Genomic DNA, 16,864 nt, shown 5'->3' with positions numbered 1-16,864 from the left:
TGCATACGTATACCAAGCAAATATTATTGCATTGATTTAAATGTGACTCTTGCGATTGTCGGATTACATGAAACACAGATATCCCGATTGATTATTTAAACGTGTTTAATGATATTTGTGCTATTTATTTTCATTCACGTAGTAATAGCCGGAATTATATATCGGCGATCAGATAAATAGGGATTATGTAGTGGAAGTCTTTTAAGTTCGTTTTATTTTGTTAATCAGATAATTTTAATTTTGCGGTTCTTTTATCGAGTTTTTTTTTCTTTTTCTTAAAAAATCTTATCAAATCATTGAAAAAAGGTTTTATTAAATCCTATTCGGATTTTTACAGTTCTAACGCATCTTGATAAAAAATAAAAAACACGAATACGTATTGAATCGATATCATTGGTAATGATATCGTATAAGATAAAATTTTAATCGTGGCTCGTGCATTGATAAGGGGATATTGACCTACTAAGTTAAGCCAATCATTTTGTCAATCTTTACGTTACGATACAATATACGATATTTCAAATTTGTCAACGTAGTTAAAATTCCTTCGTCAAGAGTCAAGCAGGTAAAATGGAAACTGTATATTTTTATACGCTATATTAGTATATATCGAAACAAATATTAATTAAAAAAAAATAAAGACAGATAATTATAATTACAAGGTTAAATGAAATAAGCTTATAATTGATATTAAACGTATAGTTTTATTTTACATTCTTATGATCATAATTGTAACGTTTACGAACTTTAATAAGTAATATAAATAACACAATAGTAATCGTATTAGATTAGCTAACGTGTCCAGTTATATGAGTGTGTGTGTGTTCTGTTTTAATTTGTTCTTCCTAAGGCAGGCACAATTTAGCGTAGTTGTGACATTTCAGATAAAAGCAGCAATCTGAGTTTCTTTTACACTATAACGTTAAAAATTAAAATATTTTAGAAGAATTTTCTTATCACTATTTGTAGCTTTATAGCTTTCGACGAACGTATTCATTACTTTCTATTCATTCAAACGTTTACTTCGTAAACAGTGGTGACTCGATCGAAGAGATAAAGTGTAATTGAATAAATACGAGTTTGCTCAAATATTTACGAATTTAAAAAAAAGGTACAGTCTCGCTTGTTCGATTTTAAAATAAATTGACCACAAAGAGTGATGAATGGAATACAAATTTCTATCATGATAAAAAATGTTCGAAATGTACATATATTAAAAATGAAATAATTAATGAAAATAATTAGTTTACTAACGTGAGCAGCCTGATGACCGCATCCGGCCAATTGTCCTTCTTCGTTCTCTTGCAAGGTTGGTGCAGTCAAAATAGTTTGTACAATAATGCACATTATTAATGCAATAACGAGTAGGGAAAAGGTAACTTTTGACATCTTGATAGTATTCTATACACGAAATTATACGATTAGTATTAGAACAAAAAGTTATTCTTTTTAAAGGAAGATCATGAATACAAATAAATTCACGATTTTAAAATATTAAATTTCAATATCTATACTTTCTCTATACTAGTGCTTTTATCGTCTTGGCTTATCGACTTATATTCAATTTCGACATTATATTCCAATATATATTATCGGTAAAAAACGATCGAAGGAAACAGATTAAAAACACACACATCGATACATAAAAATAATCGTATATAAATCAAAAAGTCACCTGTGTATTTTTAACATACTTTATTGGTACGTAAGTCATTGTTTGATAATCAGGGAAGGCCCTCGGGGAATATTGTATATGTGTATACATTCGACACATTGTAAGGTCACATAATACAATATAAATATATCTAGTACGTGTGTATGTTTTGATTTCTACATATTGGGGACCTCTGTTTATCAATAAGGATCACCGAAAGATGGAATAAGCGATTAAATAACAGTATCGAATCAGACGCCGAACGATTATCTTGTGTGCTTGTGCCTTGGTAAGAGAAAGATTCGTAAGTGAATTAATTTCGTTACAATTTTATTGCGTATTTTAAAAACAGTTTCGTCTTGTTAATAAATAACACGATATAATATAACTTTAGTGAATATATGTGGTATGTATATACGTTATTACGTTTAATTTTATTAATTGTAGATCGTCATCGATCGTTTGCGTATATGTTAGATAATAGCGAAAGAAATTCTCATCCATCGAATAGAAGACGCATATAGGCGATGCTCTTTGCAGCATCTCTGAACTCAGTTCAAAATGGGGACAAATAAAAAAGCGTCGCGATTTGGTGTCGGTAGTAATCGTCCATTACGCCTTTCGGGCATGACGTCGGGGATAATTGGCGTAGCACGCGGGCGTAATATTTCAGAACACCTGCCGTGTAACGCGCTCACATGTCAGGCGACCTATCAAAACCGCTCTCTAAATTGACTCAATTGTCGTTGCCCGAGGGAGAAACCTCCTCGTTCAGATATTTTCGGTCGCCCGATGAAACCATCGACCGCGGTTGAGAATTTATCTTTTTTCGCTCACTCTTTCCCGATCTTTCCTCGAGAAATCGAATCATTGTTAGTTTATTATTCGCTCGAAACAATCTTATAATCATATTTCACATTGACCTTTGTCCGAGAAGAAAATCTGATGGAGAATTCAACGTTCTTGGTAACCCAGCGTCAAGAGGAAAATATTTTATCAAAAATAAGATAACGCCGAAGATATGCTCGTTTTGCATCATTGGAATTTCTCAGATAAGTATTAGTCAACAATAATGTCTGAAAAATAGAAAGTTCTATTTTATTTCTATTAGATTCTACATGAAACAAGTTCTCATTAATTTTCTCTTATTTATTTAATAAATTAATTTAATTCTAATTCTAATTGGCTATTAGTTTATTCGAAGCATATATTTAATATATTTATTATATTATATTTAAGAATATATATATATATATTTTGTTAATAATACGTACCTATGTAGACATACAATTAACTAACATAGATATCGAGAAGATACATTTAATAGACAGAAGTAATTGAAGGTCATCGTGTACAATACAAGAAATTGTGTACGCACGTGTTATGCATACATTTAACAGATCGTTCGTTCGTAACGTGTGACTTGACTTTGTGTGTTTCAAGGTCGCTTTCGAGAAATAGATAAAGCAAAAACATCTCTCTTTGATTCTATGTGCGCTTTAAGAAATTATTGATCTTTGGAAGTAGGTCGCGTTACATGACCTTCGTTATAAGATTTTTAGTTTCTTAGTTCTATTGTTATGTATTAGATTAAAATATACAACAACATTTCTTTATATGTATAAACTGCTTTACAAACGGGAATATGAAATTGATTTTGATTATGTGTAATAAATGGTAAATAAAACTCGTATATAAGCGTAACGTCTGAATCAGGATCGCGTGCTAGAAGTAATGTATATATATACATATATCCTTTGCCTAACACGGGGTTCCTTTAGCACGCACTTCCGTTTTACATTTCCGAGCTAACAGCTCCTTTCCGTTAACCGTAAGAAACCATTACATGTTACGTATAATAGTATTAGCATAAACGCCTTTTAGGGGAGAAGAAATACGATTTGTCGACAGTCATCGTCGCTCGGTTTACCATTCTTCACTTATCGTACGTCTAAGAAATTAATTTTCTCTATAACTTGTGCGTAAATCTGTACTCAGATCTTCGCTATTTTATCGGAATGAAAATTCTTCGAATTAAGGTCAGTCATTCTTTCGATTTATAAAAATGTATTTTTTATTTAATAACGATGAATTTAATCGTACTAAGAAAAGACTTGATACTATTTCACAACGGAGATCTCATCATTAAAGATAAAAAAAATACGATTTATTACGCTTTTATCGTAACAAAGTTTAGTCTTTGCTGTTTATCAATGAGAACCTTCTAGAATAACCTTATCAATCGATCGAGTTATCTAAAGAGAAAATCAGTGCTCTTACATAGACGTGCGTATTCCAGTGAGAATGAGTTTGAGAGCGAGAGAGACAGTTCGACCTAAGGGATATCGTTCCCCTTTGGCGAAGTCGCTTAAGTGATAAATCTTAGCCGCTAACGTCGTCCTGTCTTTCGCGGTTTTGCCTCGCAGGATCTATTGCTCCCTTAGTTAGTGCTTCTGTGGTACTTGGACTTACCACCTCGACGGCAGCATGGAACGTACGTTCTTCTTCGAAGCACATCGTTGCATCTCCTTCAGCTCTATTCCTTTCCTCCCTTTTCCTCTGTCGTTTCACGCCATCTCGATGGTTCTCTTGACTAGGCTGAAGTGCCGGACAATTTGATAATTGGATCTGCGGCAGCGTCGTGATTTACGTGTAGGAGGGTCCAGCTGACCATTCTGAACACGACTAGAGAGAGAAAGACAGACAGTGTGTATGTGTGTGTCTGTTGTGTGAGAAAGAGAGAGAGAGAGAGAGAGAGAGGAAGAGGAAGAGATAAGAGAGACTGGCAACCTAGAAGCAACTGCTGGTAGAAGCTACGCTTTCGTAGACCACTATCTCCACCAGCAGAAAGTGGCTCGAGCGTCTTCGCTACGACGAATTAGATGAAACTATCGTAGACCACTGACTAGACACTGTTTTAGGATATCGTTTGCCAATTACGGAATTATATTTAACTCGATCAATAAAACCAATGAAAAGAAACGACCGATATAATCGAACGAATTATATAAAGTTTCGAAAAAGACTAATCATAAGTATCACAGATTAATATAATACATTCATTCTATAAAATAATTTATTCAAACGAAATTGTAATTCAGTACTCGATATAATTGGTATCGAGTTTCAGCTTTTGAAGAACTTTTATCGGGAAGATCAGAAAATAAGAAGAAGAAGAAGAAAAAGCAAAAAGAGGAGGAAGAGGAGAAGGAGGAAGAGGAACGATTTGTACGTTCAGTACGATAAAGAAGATAAATTCATTAGGTGTAGGTAAAGTATAATAAAAGAGACTCTTATCGGACAATTTAACATTCCGGTATGAAAGTTCTACGATCACGTGTAAGATCATTTTCAGTACTAAAAGTCCAGGCACAGTGGATTATTTTGTTTCTTATTTCAACGTCACGATGTTCTACCTATGACTTTTTCTTTTCTATCTCTTTCTCTTTTTCTCTCCTGGGAGAACAGCTACGTGGGTTATTAAGAAAAAAGGAAACGACGAGAGGCAAGAGACTACCTCGGCTGTAGTAAGCAAAAGAAGGAAAATTGTACTGGGGGAGATTGGATGAGGGATAGAAAGAGAGAGATAGAAAAAGAAAGAGAGAGAAAGAGCAAGAGATAGAAAAAGAGAGAGAGAGAGAGAGAACAAGAGATAGAAAAAGAGAGAAAGAGAGAGCAAGAGATAGAAAGAGAAAGAGAGAGAGAGAGAGAGAGAGAGAGAATGTGAGAAAGGGACAGTAAGAGGAAAGAGAAGCGAGCACGAGGAAGGATAAAGTTTCGCTTTACTCACATTATTTCCGCCAGGAAACGCGTTTTCGCGTTATATCCACTGTCGTTTCTTTATACGTTTGAGTTGTTTCACAGCTGCGGTGTTGGTCCCCGCTTTTACAGGCCTCCTTCTTTTTTCTTCCTTTCTCTCTCTTTCTCACTCTCTCTTTTTATTTTTTACTGTAAATTGATCCCCCTTGGCGATCTCACGTCTTTTCCTCATACGAGGAAATAAGGCAAAGGGATGAATGTGCTGACGTCTACAAGAGGAGTAACTTCGACGCGAAGAAAATTAAAAATCCAACTATTCTGAAGTAAGAATGTAACTATTTTTGACAGGCAACAATTGGTGTTAATAATGATCGCGACGTATTAATTAAATCTCTTTTATTGATCTTTCTTTGAAGACGGTGATTAACTTCTTTAAGAACGATTGCCATTTTTGTTATCTCATATGATCCTCAAATATAATTCAGTGACATTTGATTAATCCGTGTAATGGTCGATAATAATCGATTATTGACATAAATCGAAAATTCCAAAAGCATTGTTATCAAAATTTGTACGTTATTGTAAGTAATGAACGAATGAAATCAAGGAAACATTCTTGTCGGAGGGATTTCTAAATTTCAAGTTATTTCTAAATTGCGAGAAAGCAAGTGGATATAAAAGTAAGACGGTAAACTTCGAAAGTCGAAGTTACAACCTTCTACGAACCTGTTTCTCTTCGAAGAGAAAGAGAGGGTATCCATCGTAATAACCTTTAGTTACGATAAAAGGAATCGGTTCTACGATGGAAGCTCCGCAATATCCTTCCTGCTGTAATTTCAGCTTTACTGTCTTACGTAAATCGTACAACCCTCGTTTCGATGCATAAACATGAGAGGAAAAAATCGTACTTCACGAAACTCTTCGATTTCACGAATTACCAAGTCTGCCAAAGGTTAAGACAGTCGATTCGATTGCCTCTTCTCATCTTTACATGCTATAGTTAAAATTTGAAAGCTTCGAGATAAAGGAGATTACCTTCAAATTCTTTATATTACTCGAAATCCGCGAGAATTCCTAATTCACTTATGCGTTTTCATTCTGAAAGAGAACATATAAAAGAATGTACTTTTCACAATGGTAAACAAAAATAAGAAAAAAAAACAGATAGAGAAAGAGCTCTAATAGTTGACTTCTAAAGTACACATTAGCGACTTAACTCACGAGGTTAAATATTCGAGAAAGGTAAAAAGAATAAACATCGATGTATACATATTTACACATGGACGAACGGATAAGAAGGAACGATTAGAAGAAAATAAATTCGTAGTAGGACGTGGGCGAGAAAGGGAGTGGTCTTAATTTCCTGCCCCGACATCAAGCTCGCTTAGTGAGTATCCGTCGACATTTTTTAAATCTAACAACCGGCTCAGCTCTTTTAAAGGATTCTCTTCGAGCTATTTAGATTATTATAAGGACGAGAAATGAAACGAGGAGCGTCGAAAGGGTGACCATTCGCTCCCAGCCATTTCCTAGCAATTTCCTGACGCTGTTTTTCATGTGAACTTTTGAACTCGTCCTCCCCTTCCCTCTCCTCGGACCATTCCTTGTGTCCAGCCTACGGGCCACTTTTCCACTGTAAAATAGCCACTAAGTAGTCGCGGCTAGTGGAACAGGTCAGTTATAAATGGCCACACGAAAATATAGTTGGCTTTTGCGGATTGCACAGATGTGGCTGGTATCCTTAATGCCTCTCTTGGACATTCCTCGACGTCTGCTCGAGAACGTCAACTTTCAAGATAAACGATCTCCTAGACGGAAACAAAAATTATATAATATATGTAGGTACGTACGTATATAGTATAGTATATACAATAATCTAAAAGCATTATTTATGGAGTTACTAAAATTGTTGCGAATATATTTCTATACGTATGTACATATAATATTTTTCGTAAATACAGAAATACATTGCACGTATACATTTATTTTCGTACAGAGTAGGTATTATAACTTCGATCGCGAAGTTACATCGACTCGTGATACATAAATTATCAGTATTTCCTAATTTTACGATGTAACATTTGCGATTATTTACCACAATGAGTTACGAAAGTTTTGCTATTTGTGAGCACCGATTATTAATCATCCTTTTAAGCATCGATTATTAATCATATCTTTCCTGCTTCATTCTATGCAAAAGTTAATTATTAATGAATTCATGTTATAATGAAGAAGAATGCGTCTACCAATGAAGAATTAGTTAATGACGGAATATTGTTGTCGCGTATTTTTATTACATTTGTAATATCACACGAGATTTTCCTAAATATTTCATTTTATCAAGAGCTTCATTTCGAAAGAATGATAAACTAATGGAATATTTCTGAACGTGTTTTTAAAAAAGAAATTGTATCAATGTCATGATATATAATTTCGAGATATAACATCGAGGAAACAGATTCGATCGGTGTTTATATGTTGTGAGCGATCGATTTAGAATAGCTAATGTAAAAAATTCTACGTTGATTTGAATCAGATTGTAAAATATTTTGTTTCGTACTCGATTACCGTAGTATATTAGTGAAGTATTGTATAAAACGAGCCTTTGATAGATTCGCAAGATAACGATGGCTCGATATTCTCGTTATCAACACTTAAGTTAAAATTTCTAGTCGATATGACAGCAAACAAAGTTTTATACGTACATAAAATATACTACTCTTTCGTGATTACGTTTTAGCAATTTTAATAAAGCATCGTAACGATAATTAAAGATTGCTTTGTTTACACAAAGTTGAAAACTAATTATTAACCTTTTTAATTATAAAATATATAAATTAATTGTAACAGATAGAAATAATGATTACGGGCCGTTACCTCTGCGGCTAATAAATAAATAACAAATAATGTAAATTAATTAGTTTCGTAGTCGACATACGCTAATGTGACGCGCACACTTGTAATCGGGACGGTTTCGTACTCTCCTCCCTATTGACTCCTCTCTTTAGTCTTCACGAGAGAGGTATATATAGCGTTTTGCGTACGTCGCTTTTATTTTTGCTTGCGCTCTTGAATTTTGTTCGTGCCTGATGAATGAACGATCATTGATTATAATAATTGTATGGATTTTTCCAATGTTTATTTATGACGTAATTCATTACACAGATTCTTATGTTTGTAAAATTATTAGCTAATGATATATTCCACGATTTTTAATTAATGGTGATTAAAGAGTCAATTCGTTTTGCACCCTCCTCCATATTGACTCCTCTCTTTAGTTTTTACAAGAGAGGTAAATATAACGTTTTGTGTATGTCGCTTTTATTTTTGCTTCGCTCTTGAATGTTCACACCTAATGAATGAGTGATCATTGATTATAATAATTGCATGGATTTTACCAATGTTTATTTATCACGTAATTCATTACACAGATTCTTACGTTTGTAAAATTATTAGTTTGTGACATGTTCGACGATTTTTAATTAATGACGATTAAACGGTGAATCTTTTATAGACGGGTATATATTTCTAATGCGTTTATTTTTCTATTTCTCGGATTTAGAATTATCTGTTCTTCTACATATTTCATCTGTTTCTTATTATCAAAATATCTAATTTTCCAAAGAATTAGTCTCCATTACTCGTAATAAGTAAACTGCGAAAGCGCCGTTTTTGAAAGACTAAAAATCGATCGATGCTGCTAAGTCAAGAAGGGTGGTCAGCCTTATTCATGTGCATACGTATATACGTGTACGTGTGGTATTATGCATGTACGGAGGCACACGTGACCATTGGTACGCGGAATTCATTGGCCCTTGAAGGTCGGAGGGTAGCACTTTTCAGATCAATGCACCCTCATTGAAGGGTTGCTACGAGGTCTTGCCCTTGCAGTACTCGTTTAGGGCTATCGGAAAAGATGTTTCGAGCCACTCGATGATTCGATCATAGTTATTCAATACTAACTCATTATTTATTGTAGAAAAAAGAAACTTATTTTTGTGAAGAGATTCACGTGTTTATTGAATACACATTTACGTCTTACAGTTTCGCTTTCACATTTACGTCTCACGTTTTATAGTATATTACAAAAAAAGAAGAATAAAAAAGCTTATGTTAGTGTTAATGTAACTTCGAATTGTGAAAAGATGCGTATTAAGAAGTCGTGTCAAAAATGAATCGATAAATCTATTTTTTTTACTTTTGTAATGATAAAAAGGAACAACTTTTGAAAATTTTTATTTACAAAAAGTATTTTTTTTTTTTTTTACAAATGAAAAGATACTAGAATGCTGTGTAAAGATCTTAAAATAGACAGAATATTTGCCGGCAGCTTCGACTCGCGGGAAATCAGTGGACAAAACTTTGACTGTGCATTAAGCAGATTGCTGGTGCCATCTATCGTTAAGTGTAAGAACCAATGTTCCAAAGCGCATGCGTAATCTTTCAGAAAATTTTGAAGTATAGCTAGTCGGTAACGAAGATTCCTAGGAGGATCCGTGAAATGAAAGGAACGTCAATGAGACCTCGCCGAATTTTACGACCTTGGAGATAAAAAAAAGGGAAAAAAATAAAAATTAAAAAAATAAGAAAAAAAATAAAAACTACAGAAAAATGAGAAAAATTCTAAAGATTATAAAAAAAAAAAAAAATAAAAAATTTCGTAAAAAATGAAAAGCTAGCGCACCAATATGATCTTTTTTCCGTGCTCATTTGTCTGTAGGGTTGCGTTTGCCAGGCGTGCCTTATGATCATGAAACTACAGTTACGATTTTTACTATTGCACTTACACGCTAACTCCGATCAATTACACAACTATCGAGTTCGTATTATTCCAACTAATTTATGTAAATTCGTGACATTTCTCTCTTCTCCCTCCATCAATATGGAACCCAATATATCGAGTATTACTTGTGTTACCTCATGTACATTAATTAAAATTAGATATTGCAAGTAGGTGCAAAACAAAGATCTGACGATATAACGATCTAACCATGAACGTTCACCCTTTTCCATCCCTTTCCACTGATTCTCCAATGCGGCCACGGATTCAAATTGAAATTTTACCGTTAATGTTATTGATATTCCGTTAGTCCGTCTCGCTTTACATTCAAATTTTAACATCGCCTGGGTTGCAGAATTCGTACAACTGTCGGCGAAATGACGTACAGCCATGGGACCGGCTCGCACTGGATATCGGGTATCGATCAGGAAAATCACCCACGCACGGAAAAAGAGAATAGAGAGAAAGAATGAAACAGAAAGAGAGAGAATGGTAGAGAGAAACAACAGGAAAGGCTTATAGCCTGTGGGAAAAACAACATTCCTCACAAGGGCACACATTTTTACCGTTCTTTTTCATAGATTCAGCTCGATTCGTACTGCGTATCTATTCGATATTGTATCTTTCAAGAGCATTTTACGGAAAATCATGGTTAGACAACGAAAGAAAAACTAATAAGAATAAAATATAGTATCGGATCGCAAACTTACCGAAGAAGAGACATAAAAATATCGGTGTAAAGTATGCAGAAGATTCGAATGACTATTGGTCAAAGGTTGCTTGAACGACAGGAGGTTAGTGGGGGTGGAAGTGATAGCGGGCAACCGATAGGGTCCAGTCTTTCTCGTTTGGCCAATCGATCGAGCTGAAAATTTCCGACCCTTAATTAAGATAGCGAGAGCACTTGAGTTTTCAATTAAAAGGGAACGACGCTTCTCCATCGCTCTCTGTTTCCCTTCGATTCTCTTTTTCTCTTCTCTCTCTCTCTCTCTCTCCCTTTCTGTTTCCATCTGTCTCTATCTCTATTTCTATCCCTCTCACTCCGTTCGTATGATACTCATCTCGCTCGCACCCATACCACGTCGTCTTTCGCTCCTTCTCAGTGTCTCTTTCCTTTTTTATTTCGTCCGACTGATCGGACCGCAACATTAAATGCAATTTCGTACGGCGCATCCTAGAAGAGTACTCCTCTACCACTCATCGTTTCTACACGATTTGCTTTTTCCTTCAGTCACTCCTCAACCCGTATTGTTTCGAGATACACGCGACATCGTGTGTGCTAACTCCCGCGTATACGAGGATCCTTTGTCGAGCAATATTCGAAAAAATGTTTGTTGCTTCGTTATACCGCTCCAGCGCTTTACTAATATTCTGTCGACTATAGAAATTAAAAAATTTCGATGCACTTTACCCCATTTATTTCCGATTCCTCTATTCAATATTGGTATTGGATTTAAATCTTGTCTTTTACAAAATAATAACTTTGATATGTATTATAGATGAGAATCAGAGTGTAAGAATCGATTAATAGAAATTTCGTGTCGTATTATTTGAGAAGAAGAGAATGGACACCTTTTCCCACGTGGCTTGTCTCGTACCGTAATATGGATATGTAGCGCGTAGAGGAGAGGAGAGTAGTGGGAAGGAAAGAGGAGACGAGAGGGAGAGGGTGGAGATAATCGCAGAGAAGGGGTGGTATTTTTGGCGAGGCAGGTCCATCCTCCCTGGTTGCTATCGGCACGATGCAATCTATCTCTCTCAGGCTCACTCTGTGTACAGGGTTAGCCCTCGCGCAATGCCAATTTTTGCAGAGGCAGGAAACACGAGCCGCGTGCCGGCGCCCTGCCGCTCTTTCCCACCCACACACACGCACCACCAGCCGGATACATACGTCCGATGATACCACGGCACCATGACCATGGGACACGGGACTGATTGGGGTGTGCAGCCGAGCTATGCAGTTTAATTTATGTTGCATCACCAGCCAGTCGGACGTGTATCAAACTCCTACGACCTACCTCGGCTCGTTTTTCTCTTCTTCTCCTTTACGTTACTACTTTCCTTCCTGCTTCGTTCGAGGTGACAATCCAATCGTGTAAACTCTTCGATTTGGCGTATTGGTGCTGATATAACTTTACGTGTTTTCACTCGTGACGTTTCTATGTGTACATACGTGTGACTCTGTTTTGTCACCCTACTCCCTCTCCTTCGTTATCTCTTTTTTGTTCGTAACAGGTACTACGCACACATCAAGTTCTTCGTGTAAAAGCTCCTGCGATTACAGGTTCGTAGCCAGTTATATTGGTTTCGTTGTATTCCAGCTTAAAACTTTTTATTAAATGCAAAGAATTTATAACTATTCGCACAAAAATGTTGAAGAATTCGTGAAAAAAATTTACGAAAGAGTAACAACATTTTCGAATTCGGCAATATTACAAGTATTTCAGCTAGAGTGACGACTATTCCCAAAACTTCGTACCTTCACGTCTCTATCACTGTGTCTATCTGTCTGTCTCTTTCTCTCCCTCTTTCAAACTCGCAGATACGAAACGCGAGAGATCAAATGAGCTATGAAGAGGCACGATGTGCTCGAGTCGCTACGTATTCACGATACGGAAACGGAATTCGAGAAAGAACGTGGAGGAAAGCTAATTAGCGTCGATCAAAGTTTTCCAAGCGTAATAAATGAACGGTCAATATTTGAATCGAGGACGTCCCCTCTCTCACTCCTTCCCTTCGATTCCCCCTCTTTCATCCATCGTTCGTTCGTTATCAGTCTTCTCCTTCTTCTATCTATTTTCGACTTCTTTAAATCCTTTCTCCGTTCGTACAAGAGGGTGAATCGTTTTGCTACTTAGAACTAGCTCAACGTACGTCCACGATGGAAATATTTTGCCTCTGTGCTATTTACTCTGTGCAGAGAGCAGCACGAGTCCGAGATAGCCGATGATTAATGGTCCTTCTTCAAGGTTTATTAACGAGCCGTCTACCCCGTGTACCACACGTTCTCCCGTATGGGACAGCCACCTTGAACGCTTTTTCGAAAATTTGACGGTTAGTAGAAGCTTGGGACACGCGTTAATGCTCTTTTCGAGTTTCTCTCAACGAACGTTTCGTTCAAAGGAAACCTCAAATCATCTTTTTCTTTTTTGATTTGTTTTCTCTCGCGAAAAATAAATATAAATATTTTATTACCTTACGCACGTTCGACAACCGTGCTGTCTCTCTCTCTCTCTCTCTTTCTCTCTCTCGCTCTCTCTTTGTTTCCTCTCTCTCTCTCTCTCTCTCTCTCTCTCTCTCTCTCTCGATGCGCGAGAGAAATTAATATAAATGGAATATTAATTTTACCTGTTGCGTAACAATTCTAACACGGATATCGTATCTCGCCTGAAAATAATCATTCAATTAAGTATTTTTATTGCTCTACCAATATCGCCCCGGTCGTTACCCGTGTTTATTATGTATCATTTATAAAATTAAGCGCTGGTAATCGGTACGATTGAAATCGCATACCCTTGAAATTATCCGTCGATCGTGAAACTACGGATGTATTTATCAGGGTCACGCGGCCACCAGTTCGCTATTTATTTTCACTGTTTTTTCCTTTTTTTTATTGGACGTAATTAATAATTGACCGAGTGTAATTAAATGTGCAATGTAAAGAGAAAAAAAAGGATTAAAGAAGAAACAAAAAGGAATACGAGAACGGAGCATGCATTACGAAACGAAAAATTAGGTTGATTTACCCCCAAAATGATGTAGAGTGAGTCGATATAATGATAGTAAGAATTAATAAAGGGGTCACGATGATGGACAGATAGGGAACGTGACTTCTTTCGTTTGAAGTCGAACACGACGACACGCCATAAGGCACCGTATAAATAGACGGTAACCGAATCCGATAATAGTCAGTACGGTCAATTAAGATGACCGCTGGTAAGGACCAATTAAACCTAAGTGCCTGACCGTCCTGGTTCGAATTACGTATTTACGATCTAAAATTATGCCTTCTCGTAACACCTTCTCGCATTCGTTATGGGCATTATGATTTCACGACGTTCAACGTTCGACTTAATTTTTGTGAAATAACATTTGATTGTAAATCTACACAGTCGTTCTTTTAAGAAACGTTCGAGAAATCGTAGAAAGCGACAATAGACGATGGACAATCGTCCTCGGGAGGTTAACTCGAGCGTACGCGAAAATCGTGCTCATCGTTTTGCTGCGCGTGACCTTGGTGATTAATTGCCGTGTTAATTGAAACGTTCGCTTAATAATTACACCGAGAACAACGGCGATGCGCGATTCATTTAGCAATCATTTTATTTTGTGTGCGTACGGCCCGTACCGTGTACTCTGGCCCTTCAACGCAACGCACACAGGCATACGTACTATGCCGACACGATAATGCGGAAAATTCTGAAAATGAACGGTGACCGTAGATAATGACCGATTTATATTCGATTTTCGGCATTTCACGAACGATTGCTCGCGGGGTGTCGAGGGATAATAGCCACGGTCAACGATACACTTTTGCTTTTCACGCGAAACGCGCGAATTCCGATTCTGCCGGATTAGATGAATGAATGAAACTGTACTACTTCCTATTAGACGTACGTATGTGTATCCGCGAATACATACACACGGCTCTCTGTATTTGCATCTCTGTTTAGCCATGCTCAAGCCACGTCTTCCGAGACGTACACTCTTTCGACCCTTTTCCTGCGGTTTTCCCACGACCACGAATGGGCGGCAAACGAGTTTCCGCGAGGTCATAAAAAAATAAAAAAAAGAGAGAGAGAGTGAGAGAGAAAACAAGAAGTGGTTATTAAATATACCTACCTCGAAAAATGACAAAAAAGAACGTGTAAGTTACATCGTCGTGTTTCTCTTTTCTCGCTTCTCTCGACACCGTATGTTCTATTTAAAGAAAGTCACGCTTCCTAAGGATATTTAACGTCGGTCGTTTAATTACGTTTTTAAGTAGTCTTCTATCTACGAGTTTATTTTACTCGTGAAAATTTTTTGAAGGCAAATTCTCTTCAGATTCGATACACCGTAAGAAGTACATGAGCGATCATTCTGTATTTTATATGAATGATTATTGAATTATAAAGTTGTAAGGTATTAATTACGTATCTTAATTTACTGATTACATTAATTAGATCGAGAACTAATGAAACGTAATATGGGATTATCCCGCGAATGCTTCCGTTTCGAAAATTCGATCTAATCTCGCTCGTAACCGATTTCCAAGAGTAATAGCCGATCGCACGTGAAGGGTGCCGAACGAAAAACATCTGAATAGCTCCGATCGAGGAATTTTAATTTACGAACAATACTCTACTACCGGTCACGGTTAAACGTGCACGAAACGAGAAGGCCAATGCAACACGCGAAAGAGAGAAAGAAAAAGAGAGAAAGAAAAAAGAGGGAGAAAGAGAGAATAGAAGAGCGATCTCGTTCGGGCATCGATTCTCTCAGAAAAATAAATGGCGCGTGAGTCGGCCGTTGGATGGAAGAAGTTTATTCTATTTTTTCAACGTACGAACGTACATCCTCCTGCAGGCAATACTTTTGCCATTGAACACGTAGGAAACGGAAGCTATGTCCGCTGATGTATGGAGCCGTCTCTCGTTGATAGATAACAGAAACTTTACAGGCAGAACTTTTTTCCCGGCGCGTCAATGTCGACCTTTAATTTTGACCAGCGACCCACTCTCGCGCGTCCAAGTGGACAAAGCTCGACGAAATGTGGCTGAAGAGGTCATTTTCGAAATATCCCAGTGCCTAATGAATAACGCGCCCACAGTGGATCGTTCCGCTCATTATGATGATTTTTCATTGGGACCGAAGAAAATTAGTAACGATTATTCGATCGATGAGTCTGCGCGAGATGAACGCGACTCATCGAAAGTATAATCGCGTTGGTAGCCTCCACGATGGTCGAGATATCGGCACGCCAATTATCTCCGAGTCGATCAATTGAAAAACCAGCTGTTGGTGATTGGCAGCTTCCAATCCTGAAGCAACATTAATTGTTTCGTGCGAAACGCCCAAATCGGTCATCATAACGGGAAATATATTTTTGAAATTCAGATAAAATCAATATCTCGGTATTCAGTCTCAAAAATGGCTTGATACTTCATTTTTTACTTTTATTCTAGATTTTCAAATCTCAAGGAATACTGTGTCGGTCGATGCCATCTTCAAATTTAATATCGACGATTATGTGACAAATCTAATATGCGGGTGGCTACTTAACCGCGATGAAAAACGTAATGGCGATCCGGTAAACGCGAGAGATAGATAATATCTTCGGCATTTACATTGAAACGATAAAGTATGACGGTGCGGCAACAATTGAATAAATCCGAAGCCGTGCCGGCCGGCGTAATATTTATTCCCGCGGTAGAGGTTAATCACAATTAACGCCAAATATTTGTCATGCCGATGAGAGCCACGATTTTACGTGTATATTTAACCGTATCCATTCTTTCGCTCACACCCCTATTATCACTCTTTAGCCGTAAAAGAAATAATAAGATTTTCGAGAGAAAGAATCTTTAAAAATTCAAGTATCATATTATCGCAAATATACGAGTGACTACCAAGGTAAAATGTTATATCAGATTAAAATATTATATCGGATTACAAAATATATAAGACGA

At 36.7% G+C, this 16,864-nt stretch overlaps 1 long non-coding RNA gene across 5 annotated transcripts; it reads right to left on the bottom strand.

Moving 5' to 3' along the window:
- Positions 1–684: 684 nt before the first annotated feature.
- LOC127064690 (uncharacterized) lies at positions 685–8,440 on the bottom strand. Of its 5 annotated transcripts, none has more exons than XR_007781767.1 (6): positions 8,291–8,440; positions 5,445–7,221; positions 4,127–4,339; positions 1,515–2,730; positions 1,255–1,401; positions 685–914 (listed from the first exon to the last, which is right to left on the bottom strand). It is a non-coding gene; the product is annotated as an uncharacterized LOC127064690 (long non-coding RNA). The 5 variants fall into 5 exon arrangements; XR_007781768.1 differs by having other exon boundaries at positions 1,255–2,730; positions 5,445–5,731; positions 6,140–7,221; positions 8,291–8,438; XR_007781770.1 differs by having other exon boundaries at positions 1,255–2,730; positions 5,445–5,697; positions 6,140–7,221; positions 8,291–8,438.
- Positions 8,441–16,864: the final 8,424 nt, after the last annotated feature.

This window comes from Vespula vulgaris, chromosome 6, assembly GCF_905475345.1.
Source record: "Vespula vulgaris chromosome 6, iyVesVulg1.1, whole genome shotgun sequence".
NCBI lineage: Eukaryota > Metazoa > Arthropoda > Insecta > Hymenoptera > Vespidae > Vespula > Vespula vulgaris.
This window is presented reverse-complemented; position numbering and strand designations above follow the sequence as displayed.